This window comes from Bos indicus, chromosome 8, assembly GCF_029378745.1.
Source record: "Bos indicus isolate NIAB-ARS_2022 breed Sahiwal x Tharparkar chromosome 8, NIAB-ARS_B.indTharparkar_mat_pri_1.0, whole genome shotgun sequence".
Taxonomy (NCBI): Eukaryota; Metazoa; Chordata; class Mammalia; order Artiodactyla; family Bovidae; genus Bos; species Bos indicus.
In genome coordinates this window covers 94,703,999-94,730,421 of record NC_091767.1, presented here as the reverse complement: position 1 = coordinate 94,730,421, position 26,423 = coordinate 94,703,999, and positions in this window count along the sequence as shown.

Genomic DNA, 26,423 nt, shown 5'->3' with positions numbered 1-26,423 from the left:
GAACACCTACCCTGATCAAGAGGGCTTTAAACTGACCCTCGTTGGGGAGGGGGAAATGCCCAGATCAACCTGTTAAGCAAGTAACCATGAAGTAATACACAGTCCTGAGAGAAGAAAATAGGTGTGGGAGTTGCCTAATGAGTCACATGAAAGAATAATAGCGGAGGGAGTTGGAAACAATACTTAGAACTTCAGATATCCATATACCAATAGAATGTGCATAGGTAATAAATAACATGCAATGGACATGATAACAGGACAGTAAATCAAGTGTCTCAAGGTGCCTTGAGCTGTCCCTATTGCATCAGATATAAGAACTTCTCTGATACCAAATGTGAGTCATTTATTAATAGCATGGTGCCTAACACAGAGTTGGTTATATAGAAAAATTAGCTTGAACCCTAATTCAACCCTTATAGAACCCTTTTAAATTCTTGATCTTCTCTTCACCCCTACTTCCATCTCAGTAAATACACCATAATCCATCCAGTTTTGCAAGCCCAGAAATCCAGCACCCTTCTAACTTTTAAAAGCATACACCACATCTTGTTGACTTTACCTGATACATATGCCATCAGGTCATTTCTGTCTCTCTACTTTAGTACATCACCACCATCTCTGGGTCTATTCCAATAGTTTCTCAGCGAGTCTCCCCAGGTATACTCTTAACCCCATTCCCATCTATTCCTTACCATGCAGTCAGGGCCTTTGTTTTAACGAAAAATCCATTCATGCCTTCTCTTATGTTTCCACTGTTTTTCCATCCACAGTTTCCCATCACTTAGGGTAAAAAAGACAAAAGGCTAGACTTTAATACAGCTGACAGTGTCTGTGTGTTCTAGCTTCTGCTCGCCTCTCCAGTCACATCTCTCTGTCCTTGCCTACCAACTTTTAGTTCTTAAAATATGCCAGGCTCCTTCTTTCCTTAAGATCTGTGAAGACATTACTTTGCCTAAAATGCTTTCCTCTGTCGTCTTTGCCTCATTCACTCTTATATCAGTTTACCTATTGATTTTCTCTTAGAAAGTCTTCCCTTACTACCGGGTAAGGGAGTTTTCCTAGAACACATACTTGTAGCATTTTCATCACAGTTTGGAACTAGTTTTTGTAAAAGTATTTCTTTAATGGCTGTTTCTCCAACAAGACTTATAAAAACGTGAAGAGCAGGGACTATGTCTGCTTTGCACACTGTTGTAGCCCTGCTGCTGCTGCTGCTGCTAAGTTGCGTCAGTGGTGTCTGACTCTGTGCGACCCCACAGACGGCAGCCCACCAGCTCCCCTGTCCCTGGGATTCTTCAGGCAAGAATATTGGAGTGGGCTGCTATTTCCTTCTCCAGTTGTAGCCCTAAGAGCTAGCAAAATGCCAAGCAAATGGTGAATACTCTGTATTTGATAAATAAACAAAGCATCTATACATCAGTGTCTCTTTTGCTGTCTCATATACAGGGTTATTGTTACCATCTTTCTAAATTCCACATATATGTGTTAGTATACTGTATTGGTGTTTTTCTTTCTGGCTTACTTCACTCTGTATAATAGGCTCCAGTTTCATCCACCTCACTAGAACTGATTCAAATGTATTCTTTTTAATGGCTGAGTAATACTCCATTGTGTATATGTACCATAGATGCTTGGGGCTGGTGCACTGGGACGACCCAGAGGGATGGTATGGGGAGGGAGGAGGGTTCAGGATGGGGAACCCATGTATACCTGTGGTGGATTCATTTCGATATATGGCAAAACCAATACAATATTGTAAAGTTAAAAATAAAATAAAATTTAAAAAAATAATAAAAGTGATAATACATAAAAAAAGTAAAAAACAAACAAAAAACAAAGCATCTATGATATACATCAGATTTAAATATTAAATTAAAAGTTATTGTACAGGATGTTGATAGAGTGAATACTATGAGGTGATAAATAAAGCACCTATGATATACATCAGATTTAAATATTAAATTAAAAGTTATTGTACAGGATGTTGATAGAGTGAATACTATGTAGTTGATAAATACAGCATCTATGATATACATCAGATTTAAATATTAGATTAAAAATTATGGAACAGGACTGTGTGTTTTGGGGCAGGTAAGCAAGGAGTAGATGAGAACTCCCTACTTTGAACTCAATTTTGCTACGAATCTAAAACTACTCTTTAAAAAGTCTATTAAAAATTTTTAGGCTACTATGCAAAATTTCAAATGTATACAAAATTAGAGAGAATGAATGGATCCCCATGGACCAGCCAACTTAAAGGTGACTAGTGAAATAATTTATTTTTAAATTGGCTTCAATTTTACAACTGACATAAAAATCGAATGATTTACATTTATATATTCTGTGGAAATGATAAATCATAATTTTTAAAAAACATAATATAAGCCTTCACATTTGGGACTTTTCAGTCCCGAAAGGGTCCTAGTGCATTCTCACAGCTCTCTAATTTCACAGGGCACATAGCACTGGCTACTTCACTCTGTCATTTGGACATCAGAACGCACTGGTCCCCACAAGAGCATTTGAAACCAGCACAAAAACACTAATTCATTTCAATGACCACTCAACCTCACACTTCAGCAGTTTTAGACAAAAGTAAGACAATTAATAATCACTGTGAGTTACACACAAACACACACACACACACACAGCTTTGAAAACACAATAAAATACTTACAGTTCCTTGAATGTGTTGGGCTGCTTCCCATCCCCAGGTCTTTGTACTTGCTGTACCTCTGCCTAGGTAATGCCCCTTGCTTCATCAGTAGACTTCCACTTATCCTTCGGTTCTCAATTTGTGACTCCTCCCCTGAGGAGCCATTGCTAATCTTCATACTTCCCCTCTGACATCAATGGCCTTCTCTGTGTTCCATGTTGTCTCTTGCTAACCTCTGACCCTGCACTTGATTTAATTTGCTATCTTTCCAGTTGTCTGTAAGCTATGCGAGAACAGAACCAATGAACTGTATAGAGAAGCATTACAATGTAGGAATTAAGCAACAACATGTAAGTTTCAGAGTTTATGAAATATGGCTTCAAGTTATGATCCCAGCAACTATTGGCTTTGAAACCTTAGGCAACTAAGCTGAGCCCCAGCTTCTGTCCCATTTTAAGTGATGATCCTAATAACTACATCACAGAATTGGAACAGGGTTATGAGAGATTATAAATATAAAGCACTTAGAAGAATGAGTACCACAGACATAGTTAATGCTCAGTGAAAATATGTTGAAAGAAAGAAAGAAAAAGAAGAGGAAAAAGAAAAGGAAAGAGAGGAAGGAAGAGGAATGAAAGCCCATGCGAAAAAGCAAATGGATGAAAAATCCCCACAATTGATAATGGTTTCTAATATTGAGGATTGCTCTTCTCTATTTAGTTATGGTGAAATTATAGGGACTTTAATGTTTTGAAGTTGAATTTCTTCCAGTCCCCTCTGTCTTTTTGTGAAGAAAAACATTCCTTTTAATTCTTTTTAAGCCATTGCCCTGAGGGGGAGTGCACGGATCTGCCTTTCCATGTGTTCTTATCGGCTGATATGATTTTCATCCTTCAGCTGTTCTTTTGTGTCCTTTGAAAAGTGAAAGTGAAAGTGAAGTCGCTCAGTCGTGTCCGACTCTTTGCAACCACATGGACACCAGGCTCCTCTGTCCATGGGATTTTCTAGGCAAGAGTACTGGAGTGGGTTGCCATTTCCTTCTTCAGGGAACTGGGAACTGGGATCGAACCCAGGTCTCCCACATTGTAGACAGACGCTTTACTGTCTGAGCCACCAGGGAAGTCTTTTTGATGGGCTTCATATGCTTTATTGGGCTTCCCTGATAGCTCGGTTGGTACAGAATCCACCTGCAATGCAGGAGACCCCGGTTTGATTCCTGGGTTGGGAAGATGTGCCGGAGAAGGGATAGGCCACCCACTCCAGTCTTCTTGGGCTTCCTATGTGGCTCAGCTGGTAAAGAATCCGCCTGCAATGCAGGAGACTTGGGTTCTATCCCTGGATTGGGAAGATCCCCTGGAGAAGGGAAAGGCTACCCACTCCAGGATTCTGGCCAGGAGAATTCCTTGGACTGTATATCCATGGGGTTTAAAGAGTTGAACACAACTGAGTGACTTTCACTTTCATTTTCATATACTTTATTAACCTGAAAATTAGATTTACTGAGCATCTACTAGTAAAGAGAATTACAGCTAACATAATATTGAAACAACATGTTCTTTTCAACTCTGCTTTCCCATCACCCAGGAGTTGGCAACGTTATGTGTGAGGTGAAGTGGTGAGTTAGATGACCCAATGTGTGTAGGTCATATACTTAGTCATCTTGTGGCTGGAACAGAGCCTCTGAATGACAGGTACTTTTATCTTTCTCAGAAAAGCTCAATTTTGAGCTCCTGCTATATGTCCAGCATTGCAGTAGATACCGCAGTGGATAATAAGGGAAGTAAGACCCAACTCTTGCCTTCAAGGAGTTGACTCTTGAGTAGACATGCAGGTAAGTGCAAGCTAAAGAAAATACCACAGGAGAAACACAAGAAAGTGCTCGAGATTCCAAAGAAGGAAAAGGGTATATCAGATTGGAGATATTACAAAAAACTTTATTTGCTCATCTATTCACCCATTCAGTGGAAAATACTTACTAAGTGCCTATTATAAGCCAGGGACTAAGGTTTTTCCAGTAGTCATGTATGGATGTGAGAGTTGGACTGTGAAGAAAGCTGAGCACTGAAGAATTGATGCTTTTGAACTGTGGTGTTGGAGAAGACTCTTGAGAGTCCCTTGGACTGCAAGGAGATACAACCAGTCCATTCTGAAGGAGATCAGCTCTGGGATTTCTTTGGAAGGAATGATGCTAACGCTGAAACTCCAGTACTTTGGCCACCTCATGCAAAGAGTTGACTCATTGGAAAAGACCTTGATGCTGGGAGGGATTAGGGGCAGGAGGAGAAGGGGACGACAGAGGATGAGATGGCTGGATGACATCACTGACTCGATGGACATGAGTTTGAGTGAACTCAGGGAGTTGGTGATGGACAAGGAGGCCTGGCGTGCTGTGATTCATGGGGTCACAAAGAGTCGGACACGACTGAGTGACTGAACTGAATTGAACTGAAGGTAGCTATTGAGAATAAACGATAAATGACCCAATATTCCTAACCTCAAAGAGTGGGAGGGATACATATTAAAGTGGGAGGGATACATATGTAAGTAAACTAAACCATTAGTCCATTCATTCATTTATTCAACATTTATTGAAGTGTCTGTTAAGTTCTAGGCTCGAGGATGAAATAAACATGATCCCTCTGGTAAAAAGAACCCATAATATAGTTCAGGTGATAGGTGTAGTAAAAAAAAAAATTCAGTAGAGTGTGTTAGGTGCCATGTTAATCATGAAGTCACATAAGGGTGAAGGTACAGTTAATTCTTTCTGGGGTCAGGGAAGTCTGAGGGGAACAGAGTGGAGTGGATATTAGAGGATGAAGGACTTTGCCAGGTAGTTGTAAAGAGAGAGAAGGGCATGTGAGGCAGGTTGTATGACACAGCTGGAGTAAGAAGCAAGAGTCGAGATGTGTTGGAGATGGAGACCAGACTGTGGAGGACTTTGCAGTCCTGGAGCTAGAGGAATGGAATGTCAAGGAACTTGTTAGGAGACCAAAAAGATAAAAGTATTCAATTAGGAAGAAACAGCATTACTCAGGAAGAAATTGCTTCTTCTTGGATTTTAACTGGTGCAAATAATGGAGAGAAGGAATTCCAAGAAGAGAAAACCACTTAAGCCAAAGGTAGAAAGCTCACACGTACATACAACTGAAGAGAGTAGAGAAACCTGTGGAAGCAGCTTTTCCTGTGTGTCTAACCTCAGTTCACGCCACGTGTCTGGTCCTGACTGTGACCATTGTACAAAAGAACACAGCAGGGATATCCCCCATTCACTCCTCTCTCTTCTTCAAGGTTCAGTCTTGTGGATTCAGAGGGGTTTTTTTGAAGTTAAGAGACTAAATTTGTTTTCAAGGTAGCCAGATCACATGGCTTGAGAGCCCTGTGACAAAAAGGTCCCTGAGGCTCCAATGCAGAGTGACCACTGGGCCTGACTCCTCCTTCCAGACTGACCTAAACCAAGGCCTCTGCCCTGCGTTGGGGGCTGGAAGGGTTGAAAAGGAACATGCCTGTTTTCTCCTTCTGAGTTTGGAAGTGACTGAGAAATAAGACCAGGAGGCAGACCACTGGATATCAAAATATCATTTTTGTTTATTAATAAAGCTGACCTGAACAATGTGGCCTGACCTGCAGCCAGATGGGTTCCTGAAATGCCCCTCCTGATCTGTGCTTACCCTGCAAAGCTGGTTTAGCCACGCTCACATGACAGACATGAATGCAGGTGTTCTGTGTACAGGCTAGCTCTAAAAGAACACACATAGAGGGAAAAGGCAGGGGCAGATTCACCAGTTGCTAAGTCATCCCTTCCCTTGGGAGTAGGGAGAAACCAGAGAGTTCCTCCATACTTTTCCACTTCGGGGAAGTGACTTTGAAATTCTCTTCTTTCTGTGGAAAAGCAGAGAATAACTATGGACCCCACCCCCCATCCCACCACACACACACTCACACTAACTTTTTTTACCCTTCATTGCCTCCTAGGATTTTTATTTTTTAGTGCCCAACTAAGCACTTATATTTACTTCTAAGTGGGAAAGATGTCTCTCAAATCTGCAAACTCCTTAAAGTCAGAAAGCATCATTTGGTGTTTTTTGTTTTTTTAAATCTCTTCCCTCTCACAGAGACTAGGAAGAAAGAGGGAAGTGAGGGAGGAAAGGAGGGAGAGAGGAGAAAGTGAAGGTGGGAGAGAAGAGTAGCCCTAGGCTGTGGTGACTGAAGTGACTGGCTCCTCAGCTTTTCCTAGCTCCAGCTGGCCCCCAGGCTTTCTGCCCCCACAGCTGGAGGCATAGTCTTCTGCTGCAGGCTTCGGGACCAATCCAGAGGACTGTGGCTCCTGACCTAGTCACAGGTCACCTTGTACCTAGAATGGGTCCCCTGCTGCCTGCAATTCAGTCCCTGTCAAATAAATGTCTTGCTTAAATTCTGATTATTCCAATTGGCCCTTCAGGAGGTTGAGTTTTCTAACAGAACTTTCAGTCATATGGCAGAACCTTGTTTCTGGACTCCTGTGCTGCCTCTCTGGTCTGATTCCTGCCCCTGGAAGGGTGATGCCCTAGCACCCCCTTCCCTCTTTCCAAGCTCCCCCTTCTTGATGAGCCCTTCCCTATCCATTTGTACTAATCTCAGCAAGTCTTGCTAGTTTTTGAGCTCCCACCTTTCCTCTCTGATTTGGCCTCTTTGTTGTCCCTAGAGTCTGATCTCATTGAACAAGCACAGTAGCACTAACACACAACCAAATTAGGGCTGTCATTCGAAGGAGTCACCTGGGAAGGCTGCATCACATGTCTAGTCCAGGGATGATGCTATTTGTTCTACTCTGTATGTGGGGACACTGAGGCTCTGGGAGCTTTCAAATCCATCAAGGTCACACATCAAATTAGAGGAGCAGCTGAAACCTGCCCTCTGCTCTCCTTCCACGTGATTTTCCTTCAGAGGAGCTTACAGGTCCCAGAAGAAGTGATCTCATAACTGTACAGCAGTAGTTGTTAATCTTTTTTAAATCATGAAGTCCTTGAGGAATCTGATAGGACCTAAGACATGATCTCTCAGGAAAATACACATCCACTCAAAACATCCACTTTCCAGGATGAGACCCTATAAACAAAAAAACACCTTCTCCCAAATTTCAACAACTATTATGCAGCATGACTCTCTTTCTCATCTTATAGACTTTCATCCAAAGTGACTTCTAGCTGTTCCCAAATATCAAATCCCTGAAGGAACGAGATGTTCCAGTGCTGAGGAGGTGCAAAACAATGTGCTGTAAACTCAAAAGGCATTTCCACAAAGAGCATTCCAAAGATGTTTGAAGAAAGCCAGGGTCCCTGGAAAGCATGGTTTCTCCAGATGACCACCTGGAAGAGGGTAGCCTCTGTGTTTTGGTCCTGTTTGGCTCTTAAACATTATCAGCTTTCCCTGTTAGGCAAAGCTCATAGAGAGGCTTTGGTGTGAAAACTTCCTATCTGCTAAGTCAATGAGGGGCATTTCCAAAGCTTAGCAGATACTGCCTCCTCCATGCAGGCTTCAGGGGCCTCTCCAGGCAGTTTCATGCTGCTTTTTTCCAAATGTTGTATAAATCTGCATCTCTACTCGCATCTGCACTTTTGTTAACAGACTTGGAGCACAGACCTAAAAGGCTTGTGCTTTCGACGGATTCACACATGTCATCACTGACCTTTTCTAAGAGACCACCATCATGTTAGCACTGCAGACACCATGGTGAACAAAAGTGTTGCAGACTCTCAAGAAAAGCAGGCAAACAAGACATAGTGTGATTAATACTTTCCTAAGGGAAATATAGGGTGCTTTATGGTCCAACCTGTCCCTGGGGAGGGGCACATTTTAAGCTATAATGTGATGCATATCTTTTCAGAGCCCAGCACAAAGTATGTGTTCAATCTTAAACATTTCCCTCAGCAAACTTCCCTCCTCTGTGTTTGCTGGAGGGCTTACTCCTTGAGGGCAACTGCTCACTAATTTAAGAGTGACTTTTGTCAACCAGAGCTTGATCATTCTGAAAGGCAACTTGCATCAAGTTTAGCTGGTTACCTCCTCTAACTGTTTGTGAGACAACTGTGAAGTGGTGGGAAAAGCAGTGGATTTAGAACTCCTGGAGGCTGTAGTCCTGAGGCTTTGTCATCAGTTACATTCGAGAGTTCGTGAGTTCCTGGGTCACTCAGTGTCTGTCCGTATACAGTACTGATGTTCCTTTCCAGAACAAAGAAAGCTCTGGAAGCCCTTTTCAAACTTAAGCGCTTAATCTATCTATCCATCTATCTAATCTATCACCTAGCTTGTTCCAGCCTTGCAGGAGGAAAGTTTCAGAGAACTGCCCAAGGGTATTGCTTTGTGGGGCCTGTGGCTCAAGCCTTTTGCTGCCTCACATGACCTGGATTTGGCAAGAAAGGGGCACTTTGAATTCCAGGCGGGCTAAAAGGCCTTGGCTGAGAAGCTCGAACAGATTTCACAACATAGCGGGAAAGGTTTCCCAAGGAGAGATAGGAGAGGGCGGGGATGTGTGTGCGGCTGCAATTCTGCAAACTGTATAAGGGTAGTGGGAGAGTCCTGAAAGGCAGGATGAGGTAGGGGAAGAAAATCGGGTAGCTTTCATCATCTCCTGGTTAACAAATGCGGCCCACAAGCCACACCATCTCAAACTGGTCTTGGGCTAGTGTCCTACCAATGTCCCCCACCCTGCAACGCGCCGGGAGAGGTGAAGGTGGAGCAAGGCCAGCTTGCGCATGCGCGCCGCTGCCGCCTAGCACTCGACAGAACCTATAGCCTCTCCTTTTATCTCCGGTTGTGTCTCAGAGCACAAAATCCACAGCACCTTCAGAGTCTGTAGGCGGCGGGACGCGGTGGAGGGAGGAAAAAGCCTGTCAAGAAGGGCTAGGGCCTGGAACTACAGCTCCCAGCAGACACCGGACAGGCCACGCCTCTTGTGGGCGGGCTAGAGCCCCGCCCCCCTCTCCTCCCACCCCCGCGACTCGGCTTAAAGCGGCAAAACCACGTCGCCGCAACTGCTGCAAGACGGCCCTGCGCTCTTTATCCCAAACTGGGCAGCGTGGGAAGCGGTAGTGTTTTTTCATTTTGCATCTAAAGAAACAACGCAAAACAAAGTAACTGTAGTTCTAGCATATTTAGAGGTTCCTCTCAGATTCAGCATCTTGTTCCTACTTCACAAATCCTGAATTGTCGATTTAGCAAATGAGAACCTAAAAGATAGCTCGTGTGTTAAATTTCTGTAAGATAAATTATTTTCCCAATTATGTGGGAGCAACTTTATTTTCTTTTCTAGTTTGAAAATGGCAGTGGCTGATGTCTAGTCTCACTTTATTTATTTATTTTTTTTGTAAAGACTCAGCACAATCAGTAATACAGGAATCTGTTAAATCCTGCAGTAAATCATCTTGAAAAAGTGAAAGCTTATTTGTTGATTTGATGAATGTTCTACTTGATTTTCTAAGTTTTAACTTTTGTAATGAAGTGTTTTTAAAATGCAGCATACTTGAATTATGTTTTAAGGTGTAGATTTTAAAATCTATTTTTAATTGTAACCTGATTTTTTTTAATAGGATGTGGAGTGAGGTTTAAAACTGCTACTCTTTGCTTCCTGCTATAGGGAAGCGAAAAGTGATGACAGTTAGATGGCATGAATAGTTACCAGAATAGTGCTACTGGGGTCCAAGGTCCTCATGGCTATACTGGGTTTCTTGAACAAAAGTTTCTTGTATTGAGAACTGACTTAATTTTACTGTGTTACAGCAATAAAATTTAAGAACTTTACTTTTGTCTTCCTACCTCAAGTTCTAACCCTGATTTCTCACAGTCACTAATAAGCCACCTCCAAATGCCAACAATGAACTTTTGTTTTTTGCAAACAAAAACTTTTTAAAGGCCTCAAAGGGAATCAATTCAGAACTTGAATGCAGAAGAGTTTTCTGGGGGTTGGGGGATGTCTCAACTTGAGCCTGCTGAGGTTTATGACTATGTATGCTGCCAGTCTGTGTAGTGTGGCATTTGAGGACAATGTGAAATTGACCAACTTTGCCAAAAATTAATAATTTGTATAATTTTTGTTTGTTCTTTGTGTTGGGGGGGACCTCAGTAATAGGCATACTGAAAACTGGAAATAATAGTTGGCGTATAGTGATTTTTTAAAAGATTAGAGAGTAGCTATTGTGCTCTAAACAAACCCTCCATACATTCTGAAACATTAAATAGGGGAGAAAGCAATACTCATGATATTTGGTAATATTTAAAATTTTCCCAAACCTCAAATGTTCTCTTTATAGTCATGAACAGAACATGTTTTCTGGCTATCAGCTCTTCAATTAAACATTCAGTTTATCAAGTCTTAGCCAACACAGTAAGACAAAAAAGAATAAGATCTAAAACAATGTTTTTGTGAACAAGAAAATTTCAAGAGAACCTGCAAAGTATTAACACTTTTTAGAAAAAGCAGCTGGAAATAAGGGCAATATACAGTAATCAATTTATTCCCATCACTGTCAACAAAGGACAAGCTTCAGTTTGACAAAAGATGCCACTAACAAGAGCAACAAACCTAGAATAAATCTGAAAAATGATGTGCAGTATTTTAATGAAAGGAAATATAATGTTTTATTGAAAAACATTAAGAAAATATTTAAATAAATGGATGGATACATTGTATTCATGGATGAAAGGACTCTATTTTATAAAGCTATTAATTCTTCACAAATCTATACATTGAATGTAACCCAAATCAAATTCGTATTCCATTTTCAGTGTATGCATCTTTACATACACAAATATTTAGTGAATTTAGAATTATGTGTGTGACTTAACAAGATTATTCTAAAATGTGTGTGGAAGATCAATGGTTCATGAATTAGCAAATTTTTTAAGAATAAGGTGGGGCCTTAATACATATTAAGACTATAGTCATTAGATAATGTGGTATTGTTGCTGGAATAGGCAAATAGAGAACAGATCAGGGCCTGGGCATATAGAAGAACTTATGTGATAGGTCACTGGGAGAAGATGTTCTATTCAATAAATGAACATATGTCTCTCAACATATTAATTAATAAATAAATACATTCTGATGAAATCTTAAATGTAAAAAGGAAAACTAAAAATTTAGATGTTCTCCTATGTATCTTTATTAACTTGGTCTTTGAAAGGATTTCTTAAACAAGCTACATACAGTTAAAACCATGAAGGAAAACATAGGTAAATCTGACTATATTTAAAATAAGTAAGAGGGAATTCCCTGGAGGTACAGTGGTTAAAACAGGCTTTCACTGCTGTGGATCTGGTTTTGAACTAATATCCCATAAGGGAACTAAGATCCCATAAGTCACATGGAGCAGCCAAAAATAAAAATAAAAGCAAATAAAGAAACAAATGAAACTTTGTACATTAGAAAACACAAGTGAAAAGGCAAGGTGCACACTTGGAAGGCATTTACAACTCAGAGGTGTAAGATTAGCATTCAGAACATTTAACTACTAGAAATCACTTAAAGACAATTGATACAATGTAATGATACAATATAATAGTGAATGAAGATATGGCAATTTCTAGAAAAGGAAAACAGAATGGCTAATAGTGAGAAGATGCTCAGCTTTCCTGGTAATCAAGGAAATTATAATAAAAACAACAAGAAGACATCATTTCATGTTTATCTGATTGGAAAAATTAATAAGACCAATAATATCCAACGTTGTCAAAAGTGTTGGGCAACAGGTACTCTCGTCTACGGCTGACGTTAGTATAAATTGGTTGAGTTTGACAGTATCATGAAAAGTCAAGGTTACAAAACAATTCCACATTGGATATATATTCTAGAGAAACTCTTGTACATACGCATAAAATAACATGTTGGAAAATATTCATTCATGATGATGATAGCCCCAAATAGAGTACAATGAAAATGTCCCTCAAGAGAGGAATGGATAAGTAAACCAAATTTAATGGACTACTATAAGGCAGTGAAAATGAATGACTTACAACTGCATTGTCAACATGTATAGAAAACATAATTAGTGCAAGAACAAGAAGTTATAGAATGATGTATATGATGTCAATCTGTTACCACTTAACATAACGTTTGGGACATATAATACAATACTAGTTATTGATTATGGATACTTTCATATGTACAGAAAGTATAAAAAGCATACATGGGATTAAGAAACACTAAATTCAAGAAGAAGGAAGTAAAATTGGAAGTAACTTCAAATGTGTCTATAACATATTTCCTTATTTCTTGAAATTTTCCACCAAAATAAGAAATGGAAAAGATGGACTGGCCTATTTGCTGAACTGAAGTTACATTTTCAGATAACTTTCTGAGTTTCCTTTATAATTCACAGTGAGCCATCACTCTCTCTGTAGGATCCCTTGGCACTGAGGACTAAGGCATGTTGGAGTCTTGCTGACAGCCATCTGCCCAGCTTTCTATCTCCACATTTCTACAATGCAATGAAACTAGTGGAGATAACATGCTTAGCTGGCGTTGAGGAATTTAAATCTGGCTGAGAATTCTTATTCTAAGAGTAGGAAGGGTGCAGGCTGAGAGCATGGCTCTTTACTGCTGATCTCTGGTGGATGCCGATAAAAGCTGCAGTTTTAAGCACTTAAACACCTCATCTCTCTGTAGGCATCTTCCAATCAAAATGGGTAAATTAATCCATTGGAATCCCAGATGCTAGTGGGATTGCAGCTGAGCCAAATTCTTAAACGAGGGTCTCTTCATGCCTTCCCTTTTCTTCCACTGGTTTTAAGTTTTAGAAAAGGTGCTTTTGGGGATAGGCAAAATGAGTTCAGTTCAGTTCAGTTGCTCAGTTGTGTGCAACTCTTTGTGACCCCATGGACTGCACCACGCCAGGCTTCTCTGTCCAATACCAACTCCCGGAGCTTCCTCAAACTCATGCCCATGAAGTCTGTGATGCCATCCAACCATCTCATCCTCTGTTGTCCCCTCTCCTTTTGCCTTCAGCCTTTCCCAGCATCAGGGTCTTTTCCAATGAGGCAAAATGAGTGAAGGTGGTCAAAAGGTACAAACTTTCAGTTATAACATGAATAAGTCCTAAGGGTGTAATATACAGCACAGTGATTATAGCTAATTCTATTGTGTTGTTTATTTGAAGGTTGCTAAGAGTAGATCTTTAAACTTCTCATCACATAGTTACAGAAAAAATTCTGTAACTATGTATGATGATGAACTTACTTGTGGTGATCATTTTGCCACATATACATATCATCATGGTGTACACCTGAATTAATATAATGTTATATGGCAACTATATCTAATTTAAAAAAAAAAGAAAAGGTGCCTTTAGAATCATTTTAAAAGGTTTGAAATGGTGAGAAATCCATGTTCACAGAGCATAATATACCTTGCTTTACTGAAGATACTTAATTGTGAAAATTTAATTTGGCTGAAAATTTTTAATTCTTGCTTTCTTATTATTTAGGCAGCACAAGTTACAATCATTGGCTACTGAAAAGTGTATCCAGTCTTTTTCTCCCTAAAACAAGAGCATTTGGAATGAACACTTAGTAGGACATATTGGCTCTTTACCACCTTTACCTTTATGCCTTGACTCACAGGTCCTCCTGGATTCTCGAGTGATGTAAATGACCTTGTAATGCTTTTATATTTATCAGCAAAGACATCTTATTAATTAGACACCCACATTGGCACCCGCACTGATACAATGCTCTATTGAGCACTTGACAGATAAGTTTTTAAAGGACAGCCTTTGCCTCAAAGGCTTAAACTCAAGTAGTGCCAGTTGTATAGGCAGTTGGGTCTTCATCTTTGGCTACACTGTTCACCCCTTTCCCTCCAGATTGTTGGAGCTGTTTGAGTCCAGGACTATAGGGTCTCCACCACCTTCATGAGCCACGCAGTGGGTATTCACTACAGGCTTTGGCTGAAGGTGGTAGCAAAGAGTTTCTCTGTCTTTAGGAAAAGTCTAATACGCCTTTGCCATGGGCAGATGGCTTTTTAACTTCTCAGCTGTTTGTTTTTCTTTTTAATTTTTTTGTACTTAATTTTTTCTAATTAATTTTTAAAGATGACAGACAATATTATATTAGTGATTTGACATTTGTATACATTACAAATTGACTATCGCAAGTCTAGTAACCATCTGTCACCATATAAAGTTAGTGTTAATACAATATTATTGACTACATCCCTATGCTGTACACGACATCCCCATGACTTATTTATTTCCTAACTGAAAGTTTGTACCTCCTTCACCTGTTTTGCCCTCTCCCACCTTCTCAGCTAGTTTTAATCACATGGTTTTCTATGGGCAAAAAGCTAGCTGTAACTTGTTTCAATAGACTTTCACCCCAGAGAGGGGAAGTGTGTATGTATGCACATGTGCGTGCTCAGTTGTGTCCCAACTATTTGAGACTCCATGGACTGAGCCTGCCAGGCTCCTCTGTCTATGGGATTTTCCAAGCAAGAATATTGGAGCAGTTTGCCATGTCCTGCTTCAGGGTATCTTACTGACCCAGGGATCAAACCTGTGTCTCTTTGGTCTCCTGAATTGGCAGGCGGATTCTTTACCAATTGCAACCACCTGGGAAGCTTGTTTCGTTAGAGTTGCATGTAGGAAAGGGGAAGTAGTTCATTTTAGCCCACAGTATAGAGCTCTACCAATCAAAAATCCCAAAGGCAGTACTGGGAGCTGATAACACCCACTCACATACATACTTGAATTCATTTTTTATGGTTTTTTTTTTTTCCTGTAAGGGCTTCCCTTGTGGCTCAGCTGGTAAAGAATCTGCTTGCAATGTGGGAGACCTGGGTTCTGTCACTGGGTTGGGAAGATCCCCTGGAGAAGGGACAAGCTACCCACTCCAGTGTTCTGGCCTGGAGAATTCCATGGACTGTATAGTCCATGGGGCTGCAGAAAGTTGGACACAACTCTTTTTCCTGTAAGGGGTGAAGCCAAAAGCATTCACCTGTGTAAACATGATAAAGTTCTAGTATCATACAACTGAAATAAATAGCAGCAGTTTAGAGAAAGAAGTTCCTGGTTAATAGAGATGTGATCAACACAGTTTAATGAGAGGATTCAATTTCCACCAAGACAGGAGAGTGATGGTCTTAAGAGTGGGTTTCTATCTTCTAGCTTATTACATTAGTTAATCAATTTACAGCCCAGGCTGCCTCTTTCTTGATGAGGATGGCTTTCACAGTTTCAGACTCTTAGGAGATTTAGGAGAAGGACTTAGCACTCTCAAAGAGGTCATGTGGGGGGACTTTCTAATTTGAAAGAATAGGAAGTCAGGCAACTGATACTGAGGGTCATGGTGACTTGTGCAGCCATGTGTGTGGATAGAGGGGGCCTGTCAACAAACTGCACCAGATGCCTCATCATCTTCCCAGGGAGATGTTAGAATGTGGTTGTTTCTCTATTTTCTATTTTTTTGCTGGTGGAATATAAAGTATTATTAATCATCAGATGCGAACTATTCACATGCATAGTAGAATCCTAGGTGAATGGGGGTGGGGAGAACTTATGTCTTTGGTTTCATTCTCCCATTTAGAGAGCTAGGAAATTAAATGTGCTTCACAACATGACCATTTCTGGTTTACAAGCAATCCATCCACATGATATAAGAAAGAACTCTTTCCTTCTTTCTTTCCATTTTTTTCTTTCCCCTACTTCCCTTCCATTTTCCTTCTCATTCACCTAATCATCATCCATCACCCATCTATCCACCCACCCAATATTTACTGAGTACTTTCTATGTGCCAAGCTCCTTAGACTAGTAGCTCTGATCCGGGAATAGAGAGAGTGGAGGCCTGTTCAAGGGCAGGGCAGTCGGGATAGAGAGTAGAGCAGAAAAGTGAGGGAGTTGACAAGACATGAGACCCAGCAGGAGGTGAAGGATGATGATGATGGAGAAGTCAAAGACAGCTCCTCATTGGAGGTTCTTTCTCCTCCCATTTTGCAGAGTTCTACAGTCTCTGCCAGGAACTCTGGAACTTGCGTGCCACCTGAAACAAACAAAATATGGTAAGTACTGCAGTCTTTCTACGTATAATTTATAGTACTTAGACTTGCTGCCTCCAAGTTCTGCTGGGCAAGGTTTCACTTGATATGCTACCACATAGTGACTGTGTATTGCCTTACATTATTAAGAGTTATAAGAAGCTTACATGGCTGAAAAGTATAAACTTTAAATAAAATTTTGAACCCCCAAACTCATATAAGAAAAACTAGTGAAATATTACAGAACAATTGGATAGTTCAGGAGACCAACTAAAGACTGAGAACATTGATGGCAGAGAAAAGGTATTGGAAATGAAATGTAAAAATTTGCTGGGACTAGTCAGATAGAAATCCTGAGGGCAAATCATTAATGACGATGGAAAAGTAGTAAATATTCTTATTACAAAGACTCTTCAATGCAGGAGTTAAAAATATACTCTAAAGATGATCGTGGTAGGAGGATTTCTCTGGCCTCTCTGTTTGAGACATTGACTCTATCACAAGAGCCTTTACAGGAGACACAGGCAGAGCTCAGAGAGTATGTACAGGAGGACAGCTCTGTACTGACATCTCTGTGTGGCTGTATCTAATCACAAACAACCATATGTTGCTCTCTCAAGAGCCTGATTACTGAACTCATTAAGTGCATCTAAGAACATAATTGTTAATTTTGCTTATAATGAAATGTATGAATAAATAAGTGCATTAATACTATAGTAAAATCTATTAAAATATGTTGGCTGGTGAAGGTGCAAAGCACCAGAGGAGGACAGGGAAGGGAGAATATTCACCTGGGAAAGGTTGTGCCCCGGGATGTGGCACAGACATTGATGCTTGCCAAAGAGTGTTGACATTCTCCCCCTGCATGTTCTACTTCCTAAGGCAGACATGTCTTCTAGAGTAATTTTAGAATGATTTCTAGTAAATAAAAACAAAAATACATAGAAAGGGGAATGCAGCTAACAGAAGTGGATGGTAAATCACTAGAATTCCAACCCAGCAGTCTTCTTTCTGCTTCATACAGCAACTTAAACTTCTACGTCATCTGTTTTTATACTCATCTAAATGCACTCATTTTAGTGTTCAGTTCTATAGGTTCTGAAAAATGGCCTGAGCCATGCAACCTCATCAAAGTTAAGATGCAGAACTGTTCTGTCACCCCTCGGAATAGCCTGTACTTCCCCCTTGTAGTCAACTGTTCCTCCCATCTTTAACCCTGGAAACCAGTGATCTTGTCTCTGTCTCTTCAGTCTTTTCCAGAATGACATGCAAGTGGAATTATATAGCAGCATAGCAACTTTTAAATTAAGGGTTTTAAAGCGAAGTGAGTGAGCAAGAACAAAACCAGAGCCTATTCCCTGAATATTCTAGTCAAATAAAATTTACTGTGCCAGACTCCTCACACCTTTCTAATATCCCTCAAAATATTTTTCCTGATTAAAGCAACTTTTGTTTTTCTTTCTCTGGGTCCTAACCCTCCGTTGCTTAAGAATTTTGGGGGTAGCTTTGCAAGTGTTTTCTGTTTGGTGATGATCATGAGTCTGACTCTACAGAGGAGACTTGCTTGGCAATATTTTTTCTGGGAGAGATGCATTGTTTTTCTAGAAATTTTATAAAATCTGAACTAAAGAGAAGAATTTATTTCAAGGAGTTCAATTAGGATTTCCCTGAAAGAGAACAGACAGCTAGAGTGTGGGAAGTACAGTGAAGCACATAAAAATGAGAAAAACTCTAAGCATCCTCTTTTATAAAGGTCAACCTCATACATAAAGGAACATAAAATTCCTGAAACATAAAACAGGGAGGCATACAAAGGAAAGCAACACCTGTGGGTTTGTTGGGATGCATGCAAATGCCGTGAGGCAGACAAGCCAGCTCTAGGTGCAGCAGGAATTCATTGCCTAACTCTCTTTCGCCCCTTCTACTCTTGCTCTTCGTGACCCAGAACATATTAACTATAAAAACAGATAGTAGGAGAGCTGGATTTTACCTTTAATTTCCCTTGGCTATTATTGGTTTTCTAACAATGGGTTTGGGGATATGGATTTGTTTTGTTCCATTCCATGAAGTATGGGATTGATAATGCTGCCTGTCAGGGATAAGGATGGGGTGAAATACAGGCTGCTTTCTGCCTCCTTCTCCTTCACTGGTAGTATTTATTGTGCATCCACTCTGGACTAGGATAGTTGCTGTTTGGCTGGTGCTATCTTAGTATAGTTAACTTCTTCCTATTATGTCACCGTGCTTTCCCATCCAGTTGTTAAATCATTGTATCAAATCACTGTGTATGCCTGCTGGTTTGGGGTCCGCCACTGTGCTTGTCACCAGTATTAGAGGACTAGTCAAGGGCGGCTGACAGTAAACAGCCCCCCTTAAAAATTATATAAACAGAAGGGTGGAGACAGTGGCATGGTAAGCTATGGGGACAGCATATGCATGAGATCTTGTATTTTCCTCAACTCTCAATTTGTGATAAAATCAAGGTCCTGGAAAGACATTAATATTTTTGTTTGCAAATACATTATATCCAAAGTCTTACCCAAATATGTTACGATTTGTTAAAAAAAATAAAATTCAATTCTGTATGCAATAAATCTAACTTTTATATAAGAAAAAGTAGATTCATGAAAATGATGGGTTTGATATACAATCTCTGGCATCAGATGGTGAAACAGATGGTTTGTAAGCACATAGCAAGGAAAACAGCATGAGCTTACTAAGAGCAAGTCATGCTGAACTAACCTTGTTTCCCATTAGGATTTTGATAGGATTGACACTGATATAAAAAAGAAATTCTTTAGAATCAGTGTATCTTGATTTCAGTAAGGTTAAAATAGTCCTTGAGGATAAGATGGAGAAAACGCACCGAAATGGTAATGCAGTCGATTTGTCGCTATTTAAACAAGTGGTTTATGGACCAGGACAACCTTGAGGGAGGTCTACAGTGGTATGTCAGGGGACTCTAATTGTTCCTTCATTTTATCAATAACCTGAAAGAAATCTGCACATTTTTGAGAGATACTGAATACAATGAATATCAAAATCAAGTTTTTTTAAGAAGAAAAAAAGCAGATTGGAACTATACCCCAAACTAATAAAAGATTTTTAATAAAGACAGATGTAAAGTCCTAAATCTGTGCCTTAAAAAAATGTACACATATAGAAGGGGGTAATCGACTTCTTGTTAGTTCATGAAGAGAAGACATGGATATTTAAATCAATTTCAAAAGTCAGTCAGTCAGTCGGTCAGTTCAGTCGCTCAGTCGTGTCCAACTCTTTGTGACCCCATGAACCACAGCACACCAGGCCTCCCTGTCCATCACCAACTCTCAGAATCCACCCAAACCCATGTCCATCGAGTTGGTGATGCCATCCAACCATCTCATTCTCTGTTGTCCCCTTCTCCTCCTGCCCTCAGTCTTTCCCAGCATCAGGGTCTTTTCAGATGAGTCAGCTCTTCACATCAGATGGCCAAAGGATTAGCGTTTCAGCTTCAACATCAGTCCTTCCAATGAGCACCCAGGACTGATCTCCTTTAGGATGGACTGGTGTGCGACGCAAGAGTGGCAGCTGCGTGGCACAGGAGCGGTGGAGAGGAGCTACCCAGCATCCAAGGTCAGGAGCAGCATCCAAGGTCAGGGGTGACAGCCCTGAGGAAATACCCCACGTCCAAGGTAAGAGAAACCCAAGTAAGACGGTAGGTGCTGAGAGAGGGCATCAGAGGGCAGACAGACTGAAACCACAATCACAGACAACTAGCCAATCTAATCACATGGACCACAGGCTTGTCTAACTCAATGAAACTAAGCCATGTCATGTGGGGCCACCCAAGATGGACGGGTCATGGTGGAGAGGTCTGACAGAATGTGGTCCATTGGAGAAGGGAACGGCAAACCACTTCAGTATTCTTGCCTTGAGAACCCCATGAACAGTATGAAAAGGCAAAAAATAGGACACTGAAAGATGAACTCCCCAGGTTGGTAGGTGCCCAATATGCTACTGGAGATCAGTGGAGAAATAACCCCAGAAAGAATTAAAGGATTTCAAAAGTAATGTGAGTCAACTGTATAAAATGGGCGCTGAATAATAGAATAGTATCTGTATCAGATGAAAATGGTCATCCCACTGTAGTTTCTATTGATCACATCCATCAGTAGAATTGTTTCTAGAACCACGTGTCTGATTTTAGGAAAGACATTAACAAAGTGAAGCCATTTCTGAAAATCTGACTGTGTTGATTTGAGTCTGAAGATTCCATCATGGGACAAATAGGGGGGAAGGAACAGCATGTACTGAATGTCTAGTTAGAGCATAAGAAAGAAGATGAAAAGGTTGGAGGTAAACAGGAGGATGAAATAAGAATAGGTTAGCTTCCTAGGGGTTTAAACAATTAGTAAATGTGTAGGAAATGGCCCCAGAACACAAGTTATCTGGGATAAGGAAAGAGTCAAGTAGGGCATTCTACCCCTCTCTTGTTCTGAATAAGGGTGAGGAGTGTGTGCGTGTGTACTTATGTGTGTGTCTGTGTAGGTTCAGATAAGTAGGGAGCTAGGTGGTGATCAAAGAGTATGTCCTGGATCATGGAAAAAGCAAGAGAGTTCCAGAAAAACATCTATTTCTACTTTATTGACTATGCCAAAGCCTTTGAATGTGTGGATCACAATAAACTGTGGAAAATTCTGAAAGAGATGGGAATACCAGACCACTTGACCTGCCTCTTGAGAAATTTGTATGCAGGTCAGGAAGCAACAGTTAGAACTGGACATGGAACAACAGACTGGTTCCAAATAGGAAAAGGAGTACATCAAGGCTGTATATTGTCACCCTGTTTATTTAATTTCTATGCAGAGTACATCATGAGAAACGCTGGACTGAAAGAAACACAAACTGGAATCAAGATTGCCGGGAGAAATATCAATAACCTCAGATATGCAGATGATACCACCCTTATGGCAGAAAGTGAAGAGGAACTCAAAAGCCTCTTGATGAAAGTGAAAGTGGAGAGTGAAAAAGTTGGCTTAAAGCTCAACATTCAGAAAACGAAGATCATGGCATCTGGTCCCATCACTTCATGGGAAATAGATGGAGAAACAGTGGAAACAGTGTCAGACTTTATTTTTCTGGGCTCCAAAATCACTGCAGATGGTGACTGCAGCCATGAAATTAATAGACGCTTACTCCTTGAAAGGAAAGTTATGACCAACCTAGATAGTATATTCTAAAGCAGAGACGTTACTTTGCCAACAAAGGTCCGTCTAGTCAAGGCTATGGTTTTTCCAGTGGTCATGTATGGATGTGAGAGTTGGACTGTGAAGAAGGCTGAGCACCAAAGAATTGATGCTTTTGAACTGTGGTGTCGGAGAAGACTCTTGAGAGTCCCTTGGACTGCAAGGAGATCCAACCAGTCCATTCTGAAGGAGATCAGCCCTGGGATTTCTTTGGAAGGAATGATGCTGAAGCTGAAACTCCAGTACTTTGGCCACCTCATGCGAAGAGTTGACTCATTGGAAAAGACTCTGATGCTAGGAGGGATTGGGGGCAAGAGGAGAAGGGGACAACAGAGGATGAGATGGCTGGATGGCATCACTGACTCGATGGACATGAGTCTGAGTGAACTCCGGGAGTTGGTGATGGACAGGGAGGCCTGGCGTGCTGTGATTCATGGGGTCGCAAAGAGTCGGACATGACTGAGCGACTGGTCTGATCTGATCTGATCTGAACAAAATGACACAGACTGGGTGGCTTATAAACAACAGAAATTTATTTCTCACAGTTTTGGAAGCTAAAAGTTTGCAATCAGGGTGCCAGCATGGATAGGTTTTGGTGAGGGGCCTCGACCAAATTGCAGACTGCTGTCTTTTAGTGTATTCTCCCATGGCAGAGAGAGGATGAGAGAATTCTCTGGAATCCCTTTCATAAGTATGGTATAGAGAGGGCTGCACTGTCATGACTTAATTACCTCCCAGAGGTCCTACCTCCTAACACCACCACTTTTAGGGTTAGGATTTCAACATGTCTTGGGGTGGGGGTAGACACAGACATAGTAGCATCTGCTCCTTCTCCCCCTTACTCCCACCATGCCTTCCCCCAGGGCAGTCCAGTTTGTCCTTATCATTCCATGTTCACTGTTGTCGCTAATTTAGTGCCAAGCCTCATTGTAGGAACTGGAGACACAAGGTTGAATAAATCCATTTTCTACATAAATTGAGCTCACAGTCTGGAGGGGACAAATGGGCATTGTGCCTACAAGTCGGCCCGCTGAGAACTGAGAAATGAAGTTAGGAATCTAGAGTCACTCAGTCATCAGTCCAGTGACTAAGTGTCATCTGCACAGACTTTCATAGCCGAAGGGGATTTTGGACATCTGCTTAGTGTGTTGTTTTCAGACAGTGCCTCGTGGAATCTTTGGGCTCTTGTGAAGCTTTCTTAGGGGTTGCTATGTACAAGTGTGTGCTAAGTCACTTCAGTTGCGTCTGACTCTTTGCAACCCTATGGAATGTAGCCCACCAGGCTCCTCTGTCCACAGGATTCTCCAGACAAGAATGATAGAGTGGGTTGCCATGCCCTTTCCCCTACTTGTAAGGGGGAGATCAAATCAGAAGATGTCAGAGATCCTCCTTTACTCACATTTTAAGCAGAGCAGTTCTACTTCTGTTTTATTTGTTCATTATACACAGATGAATTAACTTGAAGAAAGGGTACTGGTACTGATAAGCATTTAACCATACTCTAAGGCCATGCAGGGGAAGAGAGAACAGTGGCCAAAAGGTATTAGAATTTGTTTGATGCAATTCAAATGTTTTAGTTTTATACCTATTATGTGTTTATAAAGACTATTCATTCAGTGACTATTGAAATACCTGATAAGCTATGATCCCATGTGCTTCTAAAATCATCCTAAGATTTTCCTTTAGAAGTTTAGCTTTTTCATAGGACTTCAGACTCCCTGAGGGCAAGACTTTGCCCTATCCATTTCTGTTTCTCAAATGAATAACATTGTGCCTGATACTTATGGGTGTTCCCAATGTTTCCTGAATGTATAAGGAAGGAATTAAATTACTGTATTAATTGGACCCAGAACAGATCTTCTAACCGGTTATGGAAAAATAAAACTCTGAAACCTCATTCAATTTTAAATAACCTAATAAGCTGAAAAAACATATATACATACACATTATACTGCATTAGTAATAACTATAGCAATCATCGGAGAAGGCAGTGGCACCCTACTCCAGTACTCTTGCCTGGATCATCCCATGGATGGAGAAGCCTGGTGGGCTACAGTCCATGGGGTCGCTAAGAGTCAAACACAACTAAGCGACTTCACTTTTCACTTTCATGCATTGGAGAAGGAAATGGCAACCCACTCCAGTGTTCTTGCCTGGAGAATCCCAGGGACGGGGGAGCCTGGTGGGCTGCTGTCTCTGCGGTCGCACAGAGTTGGACACGACTGAAGCGACTTAGCAGCAGCATAGCAATCAAATTACATATTGATTGGTGTCGGAGAAGACTGAACATTTGGTTCTGAAGCAGTGTCTTTTCTTTCATCTGTGAGCACTCAGTCTCCCATCCCTTCCTCGTGAATCCTGAAATCTAAGTTATAAATAATGACAGAATTCTGCCAAAGATATTTCTCACAGGAGGGATATGTAACTTCCTTTCCTGTTATGCACTGACTTGCTAAACAGCTACGCGTGTGAATTCCAATTAACAACAGCTTTTGTTCTTTCTGGTCAGACTTTCAGGCAAATATAAAATCTTCAGGATTCCTGTAGCCATTTCTGAGTGTAGGCTGGAAGCATTCAGACCCATCCAGAGGTACTTGGTAACCAGCTGATACATGACTATCTGACTTGGGTTTGGCCAGACCGAAGCCTGGACACTGGTTTGCCTCAGAGAAGGTGCATGCTGGGTGTGCAATGAACAAAACACTACTAGATAGTGTGTGGAGAGGGTGCTTTTCTCAGTTTTACCAAAAGTGTTAACCTGTAAAGCTGGCTAGTACTGCATACCTGCCCCCCCCCAACACTGACGTATTCATTGAAAGAATCTTTAGTAAAGAATGGAAACCAAGGTTTTATGTAGACCAAGAAGGGGAGGATTATGTTCTCAGCAGGGAGTTGACAAGCAGTAGCTATGAATTATCCCAGGAAAACCAGGGAAGTCTCCTGAAGATATGGGAGTGATTAAGGGCCCTGCTTTTGATTGACAATTCATAACTCTTAAATTTCCTATGGTCCTTTAAGGCACCCCTCTTATCTAGAGTAAATGAAGTAACTTTAACAAATTGTTCCTTAGACTTACATTTGGTGACCATGACTTTATAGGAGAATGTAATTTTCCTCATTCTGGATAACTGAGACAAACCTTGTAGTCAAGTGTAGCCGGGGCATATTGCTTCTTCCCTTATGAATGTGAAATGGTGCGGGAAGCAGAAACCCACTTTTAGACATGAGATTTATGTCAGTGGTACTTGTTTTCCTCAAAAGAATCCCATCTCAAAGATGGCCTCCATCTTGTCAATGAAGTCCATCCTCTGAAATTGCTTTTCAGAAGGTGGATCCATATCTTATTCTTCCATCCACATTCCTTACATACAGAGCACGCATCATATGACAGGTTGTGCAGATACATTAGTTAACTGGCCACTGCCCTTATCTTCAAGAGTTACTGGGAAGAGGCACAAGTGTTTCTAGTATATATTACTGCCCAAGAAACTACCCAAACCTAATGCTGAAAACAAAATCAGCGATTTATTTTGCTCACATATCCCTAATTTTGGCAGAGAGCAGAGCATGAGCTCATCTCTGTTCCACATCTTTTGGGGAAATTTAAAGGGGCAGGGATCACATGAAGGCTTGCTTCACTAACCTGTCTGGAAGTTGATGCTGGCTGTAGGCTAACGTCCTAGCTGTGGCTATGGCTATAACACTGCAGTATGACCCATCAGTATATTCCTCCCACTTCTTCACTGTGTGGTGATCAAGGTCCAAGAATGAGGAACCCAAGAGAAACCAGCATAAATTGCATTTTCTGGCCTTGCTTAAAAAGTCACACAGCATCACTTCCAGTGCATTCCATTCCTCTGGGCAAAATCTCACTCTTGTTCAATAAGAGGAGAATTAGACTCCACCTCTGGATAGGACAATTGTCAATATGCAAACATGGTTTAAAACTACAATAAGAAAATAGAAAGTTACCATGAAATGGGAAAGTAGAAAGGGTAAGCACTGGGCTTGGGTAAAACCTAGGGTTAATTCAGTGGTGGGGAGCAGAAAAGACTTCCTAAAATAAATTATATAAACCTCACTCCTGGGGAGTTAGTTGAGATTAGTCAGGAGAATGGGATAGCATGATGGGAAGAGCGGTACATGTAGAGGAAAGTAATAATAATAGTAATAAAAACTGAGCAAGCTGGCATAGCTACAAGTAGTTTGGGAGAACCAGATGTAAAGTATGAGAAAGACTGACATGGTATGAAGCTGAAGAGGTGGCTACAAAAGCCCTTGTAAATAATTTTATGGGTTTGGACTTTATCCTGCAGTCAAATGAAGGAGTCATTGAAGTGTTTTAAGTAGGGAATGATATGATCAGATTTGTAGTTTATTAAAAAAAAAAAAAAAAAACCCACTCAGCTGTAGTGCAGAGAGCTTATCATAGAGGAGAGCTTGGGGTAAGCAGGCAGTAGATAACTAGTTCAAAGGCTGCTGGAGTATCCAAATAAGAGATGATCATGGAGTAGGTTAAAGTCATGGTGGGGGTGGGAA